Genomic DNA, 19,251 nt, shown 5'->3' with positions numbered 1-19,251 from the left:
AAAGTGTTCAGTGGTGTCAGGGATGTTTCTTGCATAAAGCTGTTGTTTCACTTTGGGAATAAAAGGTCTTTCTGGGGACTTCACAAAAAGCACATGAACAGAACAAAAAGTCTGTAGCTCTATGTGTCAACAAATGAAATAATCTGCAGTTGCAATAAATTACCACCAGAGGGAGGCTATAAGCCATGAGGAAGGAGACCTAGGGAAAAACTAAAGCAGTTTCTAAAAAGAATTGGAAAGAAAAACAGTTACTTACATAATTTTGAAAATAAATAATTTATTTATTATTTAATGCTTAAAATACACAAGTAAGATGCAAAGAGCAAAAGGGAACACTAATGTCCCTAAACCTGGCTTAAAAAATAGGACATGAGAATCAGGCATGGTAGCTGAGGAGTGTCATCCCAGCACATGGGAGGCTGAAGCAGGAGAATTACAAGTTTCAAAATAGTCCTAGATACAAACTGAAATTTTGTCTGGAACAGAAAAAATGCATCAGTTTGGTTTAGATAAAAAATACCTATTGCATGGGAATCAAGATTCACTAGACTCGGTACAAGATAAGTGAAGTATATTCGAGGAGAATGTGCTTACACAAGAAGCAGATGACTGCCACGTGTTCCTGCTCCAAGGATGCTGACCCTGCTACCTGGATACTCTCTGTGACTCAACCAGGATGCAAGGTCTGGACCCCAGACCTAATCCTTCTCTCGGTCACGTCCACACCGTTTGGGCATGGTCAGCACTACAGGTGAGGGGATTGAATATCTCACCACAAATACCCCCATAGTCTCATGCACTGTAGTTGATGGTCTTGTTGGAGGTGTGACCTTGTTAGAGGAAATGTGTCATTGGAGGTGGGCTTTGAAAGCTAAAATACACCATTTCCAGTGTACTCTCTCTCTGTTTCCTGCATATGGTTCAAGATGTAATCCCTTGCTTCTGCTCCAGCCACCCCATCTACTGCTTGCTGCCATGCTTACCCACCATGATGGACTCATGCCTCTGGGACCATAAGCCAAATAAACCTTCCATTCTATAAATTGCCTCAGTCGTGGTGCTTGATCATAGCAATCAAGACATAGCTAACACAGTTGGGGAAATGGCTCAGTGGATAAAGCCTCTGCTATGCAAAGTCCCTAGAACCCATTAAAAGGCCCAGTGCCAGTATCACAAATCAGTCATCTGTAATTCCAGTGTTCCTAGGGTGATGGGGGAAGCCCACTATTCCTGTGGTGATATGCCAAGACGGGAGAGTTCCTCAGACGGTCTCGGGCCAGCTAGCCTAGCATCTCCAATACAGCAGCAAACAAGAAAGGGAGCCTGTCTCAAACAAAGTGGAAGGCAAGGGCCTTCACAGCACACACACACACACAAACACACACACACACACACACCACACACACACACACACACACACACACACACACACACACACCACATACAAAAAAAAACGAAAAACAGAAAGAAACAAAGATTATGAATGTAGCTCATCGGTAAATCGCTTCCCTATGCCCATCTCTGGGTTCAATCTCCAGGTACCAAAATGAAAAAGGTGTGGAAGGGTGTCCAGGCTGCATACAGGAACATGAATTTTCCATCACTCTGGCTGACAAAATACCTGAAATACTCAGCTTAAAAGAGGAAAGGCTTATGTGGTGCTTTGCATAAGGATGGCTCCCATAGGCTCATGAGTTTGAAAGCTTAGTCCCCAAACGGTGGCACTATTTGAGAGGACTAGAAGCATTAGGGTATATGGCCTTGTTAGAGCCAGTGTGGCCTACTGGAGGAAGTGTATCCCTGGGGGTGGTCTTCCAGGTTTCACATGCTAAGCCCAGAGTCTCTGTCTCTCAGCATAAGAACATGATGTAGCTCTCAGCTACTGCTCCAATGCCCACATGCATGTTGCCATGTCCCATGCCATGATGATAAAGGACTAACACTCTGAAACTGGATACAACTCACAATTAAGTGACTTCTTTAATGTAAGAGCTGCTTTGGTTATGATGCCTTTTCACAGAATAGAATAATGACGAAGACAGCTTATTTTGCCTCAGCTTCAGAAGTTCTGCCCATAGGTACTTGAGTACTGTTGCTTTAGACATGTAACAGGGCCACAACCAATGGCCTGTGGCATCCAGTAGTGGGCATGTCAAGCAGAAGGATACAGCTACAACAGGGCCATGTCCAGGCTACCAGCAGAGCCCAGCATGGTTTACACCTCTTCTTCCTCTAGCATAACCCTACAGCAATGAAACAGAAGCCAATTTGGCAAACAGATGAGTTTCTCAGGGGCCTTTGTGGTTGCATTGAGGAACCATTCAGGCTGCCAAACCTTTCTATCAGCCATGTGGATCATGCTTCTTCGGAAAAACTGAGGTGGGTGTCAGGGGCCACTCACAAACTAGACACCAGTGACTCTCTGTGGCCCTGAAGACTGCTGTTAGCCCAGCCCTGATGCTTCTTTTAGCATCAGTGGGCCTTGGGTCAGTCCCTGTCTTAGTTAGGTTTACTATTGCTACAATGAAACACCATGACTAAAAGCAAGTTGGAGAGGAAAGGGTGTATTGGGCTTATACTTTCATATCATTGCTCATTTTCAAAGGAAGTCAGGACAGGACTCAAACAGGGTAGGAACCTGGAGATAGGAGTTGATGCAGAGGATACAGAGGGGTGTTGCTTACTGGCTTGCTCCTTATGACTTGCCCACCCTGCTTTCTTATATAACCCAGGACCACCAGCCCAAGGCACAACCCACAATGGGCTGGGCCCTCCAAAAAATAATTAATTAAGAAAATGCCTTCCGAGGTCCAATCTTACGAAGGCATTTTCTTAATTGAGGTTCCCTCCTCTCAGATGACTTTAGCTTCTGTCAAGTTGACTTAAAACTAGACAGCATAGTCCTTGAAGTGCCCAGTCTGGTGAGGAAAGACATGAGCAAGAAGAGTCCAAGGAGATGAGAGTTCTAGCTTGGAAAGCAGATGACGGAAAGCACCCACCTCACAAGCACCATCTCCTGTCTTAATGTCCTCCAGCAGAGGATTTCTGCTGTTTCTAGATTACTGAGGCTTTGCACCAGCGCATTTTCTTAGATGCTTTTTTCGCATCTATGCACACGATCCTAAGAATCTTCTCCTTTACTGGACTTATACAGCAAATTGAAACATTTAAAATTTTAGTAAATGTTATAGTGTGAATCAGAATCCCTCCCCCCATAGACTCTGTATTTGAGTGCTTATTCATCAGGGAGTGGCACTACTTGAGAAGGATTAAGAGGTGTGGCCTTATTGGAGTAGATGTGGTCTTGTTGGAGAAAGTGTGTCACTGGGGGTGAGCTCTGAAGTTTCAAAAGCCCAAGCCAGGCCCAGGGTCTCTTTCTTCCTGCTGCCTTTGGATTCAGTTGTCGACCTTTCAGCTACTTCTCCAGCACCATGTCTGCCTACATGCCCCAATGTCCCACCATGATGATAATGAACTAAAGCTCTGAAACTGTGAACAAGCCCCAATTAAATGCTCTCTTTCACGGTGTCTCTTCAAAGCAATAGAACAGTGACTAAAACTAAGACACCCCCTTCTTACTCTCTAATGAGTTAACTTTCCTTAGATCCCATACATATGTGCAATCATGCTGGATTTGTCTGTCTGTGTATGACTTATGTCATTTGCTATAACTTCCTCCAGACTCACTTATATCACTGAGATTGTGGAATATGTTCCCCTAACAACTGGAATGCATTGTGTCATTTTTACACACATTTCCCCTCTACTTGTTGATGTTTCAATCTTAACTGTCCTCCAAAGATTAGTCCTAGAAACTCTCTACTAAGTTGTAGAACCTTTAAGAAGTGGGCTACAGTGGGAAGCCTTTTGGTCACTAAGGGTGTGTCCTTGAAAGGAATAGTCAGATACTAGCCTCTTCTCTTATTCTCTTTGTTCCCTAGTCATGAAGTGGATAGTTTGGCTGCCTACTCTCCACCATTGCTATCTTTCTTGTCCTCCAGAAACTCAAAAGCACTGAATCTGCCCAGCATGAATTAGAGCCTCCAAAGCCAAGATCCAAAACAAACCTCTTGTCTTCATAAGTTGCTTACCTCGGGCATTTGCTGCAGTGATGGAAAGCTACCAGCCCTTCATCCTTTGACAGACACTAGCACTGACTCCCTAGCTTGGTATGATTCTGCAGACCCTCTTCAGCAAACTGATTTCAATCAAGTCCTTTGGCTTTGCCCCCATATGTGGAATTCCTGGATTGTGTGGTGGTTTTACTTTTAGCTTTTTGAGGTAGCTCCACCCAGTTTTTCAAATGATTGAACTAATTTACATTCTCACCAACAGCTGTCACAGGTTTTTGTTTTCTTCTTCACATTCTTACCATCATTCTTAAAAAATAAATAAGTAAATAAACTCCTCTCTAACAAGTATCAGGCGATACCTCATTGTGTTTTTAATATGTATTTCCCTAACAATTAGAAGCATTGTTTTTTCATGAACCTGTTGGATATTTGTGCATTTTTTAAAGAAATGTCTATTCCTATCCAACTTTTAATTGAATTTTCTAGCAGTTGTTTGGATTCTTTATATATTTTGAATACTAACCCCTTATGAAATGTTTGGTTTACAAATACTTTCTAACACTCTGTGGTTATCTCTTTACTTTGTGGCTTATTTGCAGTACAAGCTTTTCCATTTTATACAATACAAATGGTCTACTTTTGCTTCAATTTTCTTAGCTTTAGGTTCATATACCCCAAAGCACTGCCTAGACCAATGCCATAGTTTTACTCTGCCTTAGTTAGGGTTTCTTTTGTTGTAGTAAAACACGGTGACCAAAAGCAACTTCAGGAGGAAATTGTTTATCTTACAACCTGTAGTTCACCATCCAGGAAAGTCTGGACAGAATCCTGGAGACAGGAACTGATGCAGGGCCTTTGGGGGGATGCTGCTTAGTAGCTTGCTTCCAATACCTTGCTCAGCCTGCTTTTTTATAGCACCCAGGACCACTATCCCAGAGGGAGCAGCACCCACATTTGGCAGGGTCCTCCAACATCAGTTACTGATTTTAAAATGCCCTGAAGGATTGCCTATAGCCCGATCTTATAGAGGCATTCTCTCAATTGATGTTCTCGACTCTAAGATGACCCTAGTTTGTATCAAGTTGACATAAAACGAGCCAGCACATACCTTGTGTATTCTTCTAGTTCTGTGGTTTCAAATCTATACTGACATTTTAATCGTTCTGGATTACTTTATTAACATTATAAAGATCCTACTTCATTGTTCTGCATATAGATATTAAGTTTCCCAATCCCACCCTTACTGAAGAGAGTCTCTTTCCCCCCATTGTATTCTTGGCAGCTTAGTTGAATAGACTCCTGGGTTTACTTAAGCTCTTCAGCAGGTTGCATTGATCTATGTGTCCATTTGTACAATGGCAGCACGGGATTTTCATTACATAGGTTTCATATTTTGAGCCAGGGAGCATGAAACCACTAGCTTTATTCTGTTTTGTTCAAGAATGTTTGAACAATTCTGGGTCTTTGTGACTCCACACAAGTTTGGAAACTGTTTTTCCTATCTCTATGGGACGCTGACATTTTTCCTATCTCTTACGGGAATACTGATAAGGATTGTGTTCATCTGTAAATCAGTTTGGGTAGGCATTATTAATTCTTCCAAGCTGTGGACATGTGATAACTTTCTATTTAATTTTATTTTCTTTTATTTCTCCCATCAGTGCCTTATAATTTTCAACATAAAACTATTTTATCTTTCTGATTCCCTCTATGTCCAAACTTCCCTTCACTTATTTATTTGCTTATTTATCTTGCTGTTATTAATGGGGCTATTTTCTTTCCTTCCCAGCTTGTTATCAATGTATAAAGATTCCACTAATGGTGGTTTTGTGTCCTATAGGTTTCCTGAATTGGCTTATTTATCAATTCTATGCTTTTTGATAGACATGAGGATTTCTGCATGTAAGATTATGCTATCAATAAACAACTTAATCCCCTTTCCTACTACAGTTTTTACCTTTCTTCTCTTACTTAACTGTCCTGCTTAGAACTTCTGGTACTATTTTGAAAAGAAGAGTGAGAGGGGGCATCTTCACTTGGTCCCTTTCATTATTTCATATTAGATTGTCTAGGGTTTCTGGTTAAGCTATAGGAGGTCTTTATATGTGCCTGGCTTTCAACCCCAGTCAGAACTGTGTTTGCAAATACTGTTTTCCATTCCATGTTTGCCTAGCCACCTTAATGTTTTCTGTTGTGCATACATTTTCAATTTTTAGCTCTAATTCACCTTATTTTTTCTTTTGTAATCTATAATTCCACTGCCATAATCTGGAAATCACTTGCAAAGCCAACATCAAAAACTAAGTGTGTTGGAGGTGTAGTGGTGAGCACAACTGCCCAATGGCAAAAGGCTTCATCCCTATGGTTTCTTCTAATTGTTTCATGGTTTTACATTTTTTTTTACTTTGATTCATTTTGAGTTAATTTTTATATGCGAGATAAAATAAGGGTTTAGTTTCATGCTTGGATCTGCTTCACTTATTGAATTTTCACACTCTTGCAAAAACTTTGACACATTTTCTTGAGATATCAGTACTTTCATTTCATTATGATAGACTTGGAGCAAGCTCTCCCACCCTTGCTTTTATGTTTGGATTCTGTAATAATTAAGGAAGCTCTTTTGACTCTTGGATGTCTCAACTTTTTGAATTGGTATGGGTTATTCAGATTCACTAGACCCCAGTTTTCTAATCTTTCAAATGACTACATGACGCCCATCTTGTATTCAGAGAGGCAAATGAGAGAGCACATATAGTTTGGTTCAGTTCCTAAACATTATCAGGCCTGTGTGTTCAAGATGTAGTGATCTCCAGCACTTCCCATGCAGAGGTGTACAGGGCAATTATACATTGTGGAATCTGCTTCTTGGGCATAGGGGAACTCAAATATAAAGACCAGGAAGTAATTCACATCCTACTGTAAAATGATGCTTGCCCCTGACTCATCAAATAGAAATGCAGTGTAACACCCACCATCTCTCCCTGTCCCTTCAGCTCCTAAGTGACCCTACATCCATCCCAGAAGGTATGAGGGTTTGGGGAAAACAGGTTGTTGTTGCTTGTTTTGTTTTGTTGTTTTTACCACACAACATCAAACAGCTTTCTGTCAGCTGCGTCTTATGCAGAGTTTTCTGTTTAACAAATACAAGACTCAGAACCCAGCATTCTCTTGTGCTTCTCAAGAACAGTCCTGAAAACATGGCCATATAGATGTGAGAATAACCTAGCATGTGTCAATCACATTTAAGGCAATTCAGATCATGTTGTTGAGGTAGTGCAATGTCACCAATTGAACACTAGGGGGTGCTCTGTGCATTTCTATCCGAAGTGCTTAGCCAGTAACCATGGGTTTTCCCACCTGAAATTATAAACGAGACACACCATGAACATCCATGTAAAAGTTCCATCACTTACACAATACACAATTGTACACCATTGACATATATGTATAAGTGCACACAAAACAAACAATACCCACTTACACAAGCAAACACAAGGATGTGCACACAGTCAAAGACACAAAAGTAGACACATTCTACAGACACTTTTACACTCACAGCCTCATCCTGGGATGCTGCTGTATTAAAACAAGGGGCTGAGGGTCAGAGAGCTCATCTATTCTGCATCATAGCAGATAGTAAAGTCAAGCCTCAAGTAAGACTCCAGGAAAAACCATTATTTTTCAGAAGAGCAAAATTACTGTTTATACTTACTCTAGCCATCTGAAGAGTACAAGCAGCAGCCATAACTAATGCCAACATTAACAGACCAATATATGCAAATGTATTTATTGGTCTGTTAATTGGTTATTGATTTTGAAAATGCACTATGATGAAAAATATAGTCTCAATTGAATCACCAGTTTGCACTTGAGCCCACTAAAAGCCAAATTTTATTTTCTTAGCCAATTTTGTATAGCAGTTTCCTCTGAGATAAAACTCTGTATCTTGGAGGGAAGTTTGTTAACACATGGAATGTTTTAAAGGGTAGTGAAACACTCTATCCTGCAGGGAAGCTCCTTGGTCTGGGAAGTAAAGAATTTAAAGGCTTCAGGAAGTTCCTGAAACTGAGCGGGTTCACTGCCCTGTCTTTCCCAATGCATTCATATGCAGTAAGGACTGCTGAAAAGTGCTGTCTGCAAAGGGTCTCAGAACAGCAGAGCTGCCTGAAAGAGATTCTCTCCAACCTGTTGAGCTGCCTGCAAGTTGCTCAGTGTTCTCCAGGTGTCGAGCTTCTTGAGCTGTCACCCACCCTGGAGGGGTTTCTGATGAGCTGTCTTTGAGTCTTTTCTGGTCCTATAAGTGACCCCTCACCCACATTCCTATAACTAACCCTATAAAACCCATTGGCTCATTAAATTGGATTTTGATGGTATCTGTCCTTGGGTATATCATCTGCTCCCTATCCAAGTAAGTAATCATTGCTTCGTGTCTCCTGGGAATGGTGCTATATAACAACCACAGGACAATTTATGAGTGCTTGAATGCAGATGGGGAAAGAAGATAGAACACTGTGCCTGTTCAGAGACATGCCCACAACAATGCTGTTAAGAACCCATCCGTTTGTGATCCTCCTGCCTCTACCTCTTCAACATATCCCATCCGTGTACCACCACAAACAGCAGAAAGAAACACCTCACACCTGTGACTCGTGGGGTATTTCTGAAGAGTAGGCAGAGAGATTGTGAGATAGGGGAGTTTTCTGTGAGTGGTCTCTCCTAGGAATGTCAGAAGCGGCACCCCTAAAGTCTCACCAACATGGCTGCCTAAATATGAGATAAACAAGGACAAAAATAAATAGACATGGTAACATGGATGGGGAAAGCCCACAAGACCTCAACCCTGCAAGAACTACAGGCAACTAAGGATTGCTGAGGGTGGAGCAAATAGTCTTCCCCAGGGAAGAGCCTATTGATTGGCTATCCAATATCAAATGGTCAGCCTGAGAACATATGCACACTATACTGACTGAGCAGCTAGTATTAAGAGAGAGAGAGAGAGAAAAAGAGAGAGAGAGAGAGTCAAAGGGGGAGAGAGAAAGTGTGTGTGTGTGTGTGTGTGTGTGTGTGTGTGTGTACAATTAATGAAAAATAAAGGGCATGAATTTGAAAGAGAGCAATGAGGGGCATGTGGAATGGTTTGGAAGGAAGAAAAGGAAAGGGGAAATGATGTAATTATAGTACAATCTCAAAAATAAAAGAAAAATTGAAAAGCTGTAAAACTGCCTTAGAACACATACTGTGTGCTTTGGGATACACATCAGTAGATGGCTGTGCCCTCCATTAGCTGAGACGACCAGTCAAGCAACTGAAAGGAAGTGAATTCTGCCAGCTCTTGAAATGGGCCAGGAAGCAGCCACTACATGGCAGAACCTCACAAAGACAACCCAAAGGGAGTTGCTCCTCCCAACCCCGACCCCAGCACCCATCCACCCTCAGCTGAGGAGAATACAGCTAACCTGCCTGGGTTTTGTGATCCCGAGAAATAGAAGTATAAATGTGTGTATTATTAAAACTTCAACATTAAGCAGGCATGCTGAGGTGGGACTGAGTCAAAACCCAGCCTGGGATACATAGCAAATCCTGCCACTAGAAAACCAACAAACCAAAGACCTGCTTCATGTATGGGCAATTTGTTATGCAACAACAGAAAGCTTTACATTGCTCAGGAATGTAAAGTAGAGGCCAAGGAAGAAACCATGAGTACCTTATCTGATGGGAAAAAATGAAAATATGCTGTGTGAGCAACATTGTGAAAAACAGGCATTCTCACACATCACAAGAAGCAATTCAGTCAGTATAATTTCCATGAAGGCTGATTTAAAAAACAATATATCTAGCAAGATTTAAAATCGAATCCCTGTCAGTTATCAAATCTACTCATAATTTATCTGGAGATACATTCACTCGCAAGAATAGGCTAAGACACAAACATGTTTTGTAACAACAACAAAATAATTATAACCACTCCATCAGTAAACAGGTGCCTGGTAAGGTGAGTGTCATGGCCATTCTTGGTTGTCAAGTTGACTACATCTGAAATTAAATGAAAACCAAGTGACAGCATATACGTGTGAGGGATTTCTCTTAATTAAATCATTAGAGATGAGAAGAACCACCTTTAATCCTGGCCATACCTTCTGTTGGCAACCTATAAAGGACACGGAAGAAGGAAGTGTTTGTTCTTTGCTTGCTTGCTCTAGCTGGAACGTCCATTCCTTCACTGGCATTAGAGTCCAGTTCTTCAGGATTCTTGTGTATACTGAAGACCAGCTAAGACATCCAGTTTCATGGACTGAACTACTGGATACTTGGACTTTCCACTGGTAGATAGCCATTAATGGACTAACACAGCTTAAGCTTAACCCTAACCCATGTTTGTGTGTGTGTTCTTATTCATCCTATCAGTTACTGTAACCCTAAGTTACAGTAAGTTATAGTCTTCTATAAACTATAAGCTCTTGAGCCATCAAACATGGAAAAAAAAACAAGTATTATCGTAAAGATATTCAAGATATATATTTAAAAGACAATGAAACCATGGGTCATACATAGTTTTTAGCAACTTGATACAAACCTAGACATACCAAGGAAGAGGTCATTAAAATTGAGGACTTGGATCCATCTAATTGACCTGTGGAATGTCTGTGGGCATTTTCTTGATTATTAATTTGTATAGGAGGGCCCAGGCCACTGTCACCCTTAGGCAGGTGGGCCTGAGGTCTGTAAGAAAGATAGCTGAGTATGCCAGTAAACAGTATGTTACTGATGGACTCTGTTTCAGTTCCTATCCCCAGGTTCCTACCTTGAGTTCCTGCCCTGGCTTCTTTTAATGATGGACCATAATCTATTATGTAAAATAAACCTGTTCCTCCCCAAGTTGCTTTTGGCCATGGTGTTTATCACAGGAACAGAGACATGAAGCAGGACACCATGTGTAGCGTGTATAGAGGCAGAAGCTGAAATATTATCTCCAAGGAAGTGAGATGGATGCCATTTAAGATACTAATATCCGACTTGGAGAATACATTGGTGAGACAGAGGCAGTAGAGCTGCATTGCGTAGCATGCCCCTAATGAAGACAACAGAGCAAAGAACAGGCAAGTACACAACATGAAGTGACCTGCTGCAGGAGAGAGCCACAACCCTGGGTCATGGGAACAGCTGGTGAGATTCCCAAGAGATGTCATAAGGAGAGCCTCTGTGGACCTTAAGGAAGGGACCGTGAGAAAAAAAAAAATCGGTTTTGCATTTAACCCACACCAGAGGACACCAGGGTGAGTTTGGCTCTTTCCTCTCCCCCTTTGCTGACCACATCCTTTTTGTCTAGCTGGGAAAGCTTTATAAAAGTAGATCTGTATTGGCGTTTCCGCTACTTAAGGAGACAGAGCATTTGAATGAGTGGCCAGAAAAGATGTGTTGCCTGTGTGTGAGCAAATGAGCAAAGACTTAGTCCTAAATTTTGTTCCGTGGATAAACAGCTTCCATGGAGAAAATTCCACCTGTGGGGAACAAAGCCAAGTTTGCTTTCTGGGGAAATCTCTAGTAAATTGTAAGAATGACAAAGAAATGTCGTTTTGAACAGGAGCAAGCAACGAGTAAAGGTCTCTTCCTATACAATAAGCGCTACAGTGTCAATTAGTAACTCACTAGGGAATACAGACTGCTGAGTGATTGGTTAACACTCGGAAAGTGCCAAGAATAAAACAGTGAGAAAACAATGTCCTCAGGCACTGTGTGAGTAGAAAGAGAGACCTACCAAGACACAGTCCCTTTATAGCATGGTGGTGTGTTTTATGCTGTAATACACTTGTTTTACTATAACTGGCCTCATCCCCGAATACTCCATCAAAGTCCTGTACCCCAAGGCCTATCATACCATGTTTTGGTTTGGATTCACGATTTGACCATGTAGCCCAGCCTCACCTGGAACTCACTATTCTCCTGCCTCAGCTTCCCACGTGCTGAGCCTACATGCATGCGTCATCACACTCGGCAGCTCCCATCTCCTCTTCCCGCCCCTCCTATGGCACAGGAGGGGCTTGAGAAGTGAGGTGCAAAAGACCTAATGACATTTAACTTTCAATAAACGCTTGTGTCGAGCCTGGAAAAAACCCTCTTGAGCACTCCGACCACTTGTGAGGAGTGCAGCCAAGACTTTCACAGACAACAGCAAACACACAAATGAAAAGCAAGGTCACAGCTCATAATGTACAGAAATCACGTTCTATGGGGCTCTCAGCCTAGGGCATCAAGCCAAGAACAGGGTTTCCTCACCAGAGAAGATATGCTGAGGACTGTCACAGTGACAATGGGATGAGCTGAAGGACTGCCATAGTCACAAAATGGGTTCCTTCTTCAGCTTTTTATTTCTTATGAAGCTTTTCCAAGTTATATTTTAATTAGCATAAAATTAATGGGTTTTGTGGCATTTTTATACATACTTTATATTTATTGACATGTGTGTCCATGCCTTTACTCTGCCAGTATCCCCACCCCCAAGTAGCTCCTTTTCTCTAGAAATGTCGTGTAACAACCCTCCATCCTTCACGCTTCATCTTTCATGGTCCTTTTTCTAGTTTCATGACCTACACACACACACACACACACACACACACACACACACACACACACACACACCAGTGAAAACAGGTAGTGTTTGTCTTTTTGAGTCTGTTTACTTCATTTGCTATAATAATTTATACAGCTCCACCCATTTTTCTGTAAGTGTCATGACTTAATTTTTCACTATAGCTGAATAAAATTATATTGTATATAGGTACTATGTTTTCTACTTCCACTCATCTGTTGATGAACATCTAGGCTTGTTCCATTTTTAAACTGTTAAGAATAGTGAAGCAATAAATGTGGTTGGGAAAGTATCTTCTTGGTAGGGTTTAGTAGTATCCTTTGGCCATACGAATGGGACCATGTCATTGAACTCTGGGCTATTTGAGGGGAATGTTTTTTCTGACACTAGCCATATGTGCTGGCTACTTTTATGTCAACTCAATACAACCTACAGTCATCTGAGAGGAGGAAACCTTGGCTGAGAAAATGCCTCCATAATATCAGGCTGTAAGTAAGTCTGTAGAGCACTTTCTTAATTAGTGATTGATGGCAGAGAACCCAGCCCATTGTGGGTGGTGTCATCTCTAGGCTGGTAGTCCTGGGTTCTATAAGAAAGCAGGCTGAGCAAGCCTTGAGGAGCAAGCTGGTAAGCAGCACCCCTCTGTAGCCTCTGCATCAGCTTCTGCCTCTGGGTTCCCGCCCTGTTTGACTTCCTGTTCTGTTGGAAGGCCCTGCTGATCAGAGGTTGTAGTCTACGATAGCCTGGCATCACTTTCTAAGCTTGGCAACAACGAGGACTCCCTCCCGGCTCTCCACCAGCAAAAGCTTCCTGCTCTCTACCCAGCTTTCTCTGGAAGATGTCTCTAGGCCAGGGATGCCTGACTTATATCAAGAATGACCTTGACAAAGTTCCCTGAAAATGCTCTTCCCTTCATGTGTCGCATGGTAATTGGGCAAGTGTTCCAGCCATTTTGTGATAGGACCCTACTGCCACATGCTAAGCCTTGTGATAGGAGCATGCCACTTAATGCAAATGAGTGTTTGTCCCAGGTTGCCCAATCCTATATATTCTTTGTACTCTGGAATAAAGCTGAGTGGTTTCACCAAAATCAGTCTCCCAGAGGGCTATCTCTGTTGATGCTCATGGTCTGTGTACAAAGTTTTCTGTTGCTGCTTCTGCCCCCTTGCCCTCTTGGACTGATGGCCATCAAGCAGAGAGGGGAAAGAGGATCTCCCTCTATCATGGGGCCAAATAAACCCCACGCAGTTTTTGCTCATGGATTTTCATCACAGAGATGAGTTATTTTTCAAATATATTGCAAGCAAGAAATTAAGATATAATAAAATACATTAAAAATGCTTAAATCTTAAGATTCCTTAACATAGCTTCAAGTAAGTACATTGATTTTTAAAATGACCCCTCTGCCCAGCTCCAGATATTTAAGCTGTATTTTACTTACACTTGGTCACCATAAGAACTTTGAAAACCCCTGCTTTTCAAACAAAAACATTTTTTTCTATTTTTTTATTTAAATTAGAAACAAACTTATTTTACATGTCATTCCCTGCCCCACACTAATCCCCATCCCCTTTCTGCTCCCCAGGGAGGGTGAGGCCGTCCATGGGGGATCTTCAAAGTCTTCAAACAAAAACAATTTAAAAATATGTTTGTGGGTTATTTGTTTTCTTGATGTCCAGGTTCTTTTTTATTTCTTTATATATTCTAGATACTAACTCTCTATCAGATGTATAACTGGGAAAGACGTTTTCCCATTCTCCAGGATACTGCTTTCCTCAAATGAAGATGTCCTGTGTTCATAAAAGCTTTCCAGATTCACAAGGTCCCATTTATTGTCTTTCTGAACCCTGTGTTTGCAGTGTTCTACTCAGAAAGTCTTTTCCTATATCAATGAGTTCAGGCCTGTTTGCCACTTTTTCTTCACCACATTCTGGATATCTAAGCTTATGCTGATATCCTTGATCTGAAATGCATACATAACTAAACAGAGAGTTCTCAAAAGATGAAAACTCAAATGGCTGAGAAACACTTAACGAAATGTTCAATGATATTTTCTCTTACCTCAGTCAGAATGGCCAAAAGCAATAAAACAATTGACAGCTCATGCTGGTAAGGAAATGGATAAAGGAGAACACTTATTCATTGCTGGTTGGACTGCAAACTTGTACAGCCAGTAAGGAAATCAGTGTGGAGGTTCTTCAGAAAACAGAATTGATCTTCCTCAAGATCCAAGTAGACAAATCTTGGGCATATACCCAAAGGACTCTCCACCCTACTACAGGGACATACTCAAAAATGTTCACTGCTTCTCTATTCATAAGAGCCAGAAATTGGAAAGAGACTATATGTCTGTCAGCTGAAGAAGCGATAAAGAAATTGTGGTATATTTACAAAATAGGATATTATTCCGTAGTTAAGAAAAGTGAAATTATGAGCTTTTCAGGTAAATGCATGGAGCTAGAAAAAAATATCATCCTGAATGGAATAAACCAGACCCCAAAAGGAAAAGACAAAATGACAATTCCAGTGCCAAGAATGGGTTGTATCTTGTTGAGAAGCTGGCCAAAGATGTCCCATGTAATACCCCAACTATCACAGGCTATTGTAAAGGCTATGACTGCTCTCTACAACCTGATGGTAAGGCCCTGATGCTGAGGTCAATACTTACTTATGTCATTGGAGAAGTCAAGCTGGTGCCCAACTACAAGTTTAATTGTAACTGACTAGTGTTCATGGTGCTGTAAGGTACTCTGCATACCACTGGAGGAAGAAAGGTGATCATCAATTGCAGCAGCAACAAAAGCTGTCATCTACAAGCCTGACCTGCATGCACAATATACTAGTGTAATAGTAGCACCAAAGTTACAAGGATAACCAGCCAGTTTTTTTGTTTTGTTTTGTTTTGAATTGGATTTAAGTACCACTCTATGAGATGGAACCCACATCTGAAACTGCTAAAGTGGCAAAGAACCTGAGACTAGATAGAGAATGGGCCCAGGGTAAAAACCTAATGCTATTATTCTGCTAAGGGAACTGTCTCATTTAGGATTTTATTGCGGTAAGACACTGTGACCACGGTAACACTTGTGAAGGAGAACAATTAATTGGGGCTGGCTTACATTTCAGAGGTTTCATGACAGGAAGCATGGTGGCATGCAGGCAGACATGGTATTGGAGAGAGAGGTAGCTGAGAGTTCTGCATCTGGGTCCAAATGCAACAGGAAAAGAAAGTGAGCCTCTAGGTAGGCCTGGCTTGAGCTTCTGAAACCTCAAAGCCTATCCCACTCACTCTCTCCAACAAGGCCATGTCTACTCTAATAAGGCCACCCCTCCCAATAGCACCACTACTTACAGGCCTATGGGGGGCATTTTTATTTAAGACACCACAGGAACATAGTAATCAAATGACTCCCAATGGCAAACTGGTATACCCATAGAGTAGAGCATCACTCAGCCCCCATCAGAGAAGCTGCTTCTTGCAGTCAATGGCAATTAGCACAGAGACCACAACTGGGCAATGTGCAAAGAGTGAGACTTTGGGGCACTCAGTTATAAATGGGGTGTCTTCATCAAACCCCTCTTCTCAGTGCTCGGGAATCTATGTAGAAAAGGAGGTACAAAGTTTGTAAGAACCAGAGATACTAGTCACTCCAAGGAACTAGCATCTTCTGAATACAAAGGGAATGATGGACAAATGAACTCAGAGAGACAAGCACACCCACAAAACCTGCATAAGTTTAAGCCATTCAAAATCCTAGCACTGAGAAGGGAAATGAACACAAAGTCATACCCCTAACCAAGAATTGCAATTAATATCTACTAGAAAAGGGAAATCAGTTTTTTTTCTAAAAGGAACATCTCTAAGTGTGGTGATTTGAATAAGAATGGCCCCCATAGGCTCCTATATTTGAATGCTTAGTCATCAGGGAGTAGCACTATTTGAGAAGGATTAGGAAGTATGATGTGATTGGATGAAATGTCACTGGGGGTGGGTGGGCTTTTTTGGCTTATACTTCAACATTGCTGTTCATCACTGAAGAAAATCAGGATAGGAACTCAAACAGGGCAGGATCCTAGAGGCAGGAGCTGATGCAGAGGCCATGGAGGAGGGCTGCTTACTGGTTTGCTTCCACTGCCTTTCTCACCCTGCTTTCTTACAGAAGCCAGGACCACCAGCCCAGGGGTGGCACCACCCCCCCAAAGATCACTAATTGAGAAAATGCCTTACAGCTGAGGCATTTCCTCAACTGACACTCCTTCCTCTCTGAGACTCTAACTTTTGTCAAGTTGACACATAAAACCAACCAATAAAAGGGTATTTTCTTCATTAATGATTGATCTGGGAAAGCTGAGTTCACTGCAGATGGTGCCATCCTTGAGCTAGTGATTCTGGATTCTATAAGAAAGCAAATTTTCATGGCTAGTTTTATGTTAAGTTCACACAAGCTAAAGCTATCATAGTGGAATGAGCCTTAATTGAGAAAATGCCTGCGTAAGATCCAGCTATAAGACATTTTCCTAATTAGGGATCAATGGGGAAGGGCTCAGCCCAAAGTGGGTGGTACCATCCCTGGGCTGGTGGTCCAGGTTCTATAAGAAAGAAGGCTGAACAAGCCATGAGGAGCAAACCAGTAAACAGCACTCCTCTGTGGACTCTGCATCAGCTCCTGCCCTCACTGCTTTTGATGAAGAACTGTTCTAAACTGTGATCAAAATAAACCCTTTCTGTCCAAGTTTCTTTCAGTCATGATGTTTCATCACAGCAAAAGCAACCCTAACTAAGACACAGACTGAAAAAGCCATGATAAGCAAGTCAATCAGCGTCACCCTTCCGTGGTCACTGCATCAGCTCCTGCCTCCAGGTTCCTGTCCTGTTTGACTTGACTTCCTTAGATGATGAACAGTGATATGGAAGTGTAAAGTTCAATAAATTTTCCTCCTTTACTTGCTTTAGTGATGGTATTTCATCACAGGAATGGTAACCCTTACTAAGACAAGTTGTCTGGTCCTGGTGTCTCTTCATAGCAATTCAACCACACTCCAGTGCAGACTCCATGCCTGGAACTAGTTTAGTTGGCTGACACAAAATGAATTCCATGTGTTTTTGTTGTTGTTGTTGTTGTTGTTGTTATTTTGTTTTATTTTGTTTTCTTATTGTTTTGTTGCAGCATGGTTGTTTTGTTTTGTGGGTTTTCTCTGTGTAACAGCTTTGGCTGTCCTGAAACTCACTCTGTAGACCAAGCTGGCCTTGAACTCACAGAAATCTCTCTGCCTCTGCCTCTGCATCTGCCTCTGCGTCTGCCTCTGCCTCTGCCTCTGCCTCCTGAGTGCTGGGATTACAGGTGTGCACCACCACCTCTTGGCCGTTGGAACATTTTTTTATCTTATTGTTTTGTTTATTATCATTTTCATTTTTGTTGTTTGTTTATTTTGTTATGTTTTTGTAGAAAGAGAATATGGACTTGGTAGGAAGGAGTTGAAGAGGACTGGGAGGAGTTGGGGTAAAGAAAAACATGATTAAAATATATTGCATTAAAAATTCTAAATAACAAATATTGGTGGAAATATCAGATAGGCAGGTGACATCAAAACAGGGAAATTATGCTGTAGGCCACAGATGCTATCTGTCAATGGTCTTAGATTTTTGGGTTGGCAAGGCATTGTTGGAGGGATGTGATAACGGATTTCTCCTAAGAAACATGTAGACTTCAAGAATGGATCAATGTTAGGGTCTAAGATGAAACTCACTTCCTTTTGAGTTTCTCTACTTCTTTGGCAAATGGAGGCATCTAGAAAGCTGCAAAGCCCTGGACATAAAGGATTTCAGGTTATTTTGTTTGTCTTTTATAAACAAGATCTAGCTTATAATAGATATTAAGAGTTGAAATTGTTGTTTTAGGGAGGTCTACTGTTTTCACTCTTGCTCTATCTGTCCCTGACTTTGTATTGGAGCTAGGCACTGTTATAACAAAATAGGGTGTGCCTTTCCTGAGGTTGTCTGTTCAAATTTTGGGCTGTGAGTCTGATAGAACAGCAAGGGAGTTTCATGTGATGAATTGCAGTGGAGAGAAGAAAAAATGGAGAAATGCTAGCCTGATCTTTCAAAAACTGCATCTTCTGAGAGGTAAAAGAAGTGTAACTGTTGATGCAGCTGGTCGGATATAACTGCAACGGGATCCTACATACCCGGGCACTGCGGAGCCCCGGTGACAGTTCCACCTCCATCCACGACAAGAGGACAGACATCGGAATATTGGAACTGTTTGCATCTACCAGAAGGGAACCTTGGTCCCATACCTAGCAGGAGAGAAAGAGACTTCTGCTACACCCATCAGAACAAAGGATGAGAAGAGGACAAGGTAAAAGCACATTCAACAACAGAAAACCCAATATGACAGCACCGGAGACTAGGAACCATACACCAGCAAGACCTGAACATCACAATGCAGATGAAGCAGAAAAGAATGACCTTAAAAGCATCTTCATGAAAATGATAGAGGACCTCAAAGAGGACATGAGAAAATCCCTTAAAGAAATGGAAGAAAAAACAAACCAAAAAATACAAGATATCAACAAATCTCTCAAAGAAAG

The sequence above is a fragment of the Cricetulus griseus genome, assembly GCF_003668045.3.
Source record: "Cricetulus griseus strain 17A/GY chromosome 1 unlocalized genomic scaffold, alternate assembly CriGri-PICRH-1.0 chr1_0, whole genome shotgun sequence".
In the NCBI taxonomy this organism is placed as follows: Eukaryota; Metazoa; Chordata; class Mammalia; order Rodentia; family Cricetidae; genus Cricetulus; species Cricetulus griseus.
The sequence above is the reverse complement of the archived record's forward strand: the minus strand, read 5'-3'. Positions refer to the sequence as shown.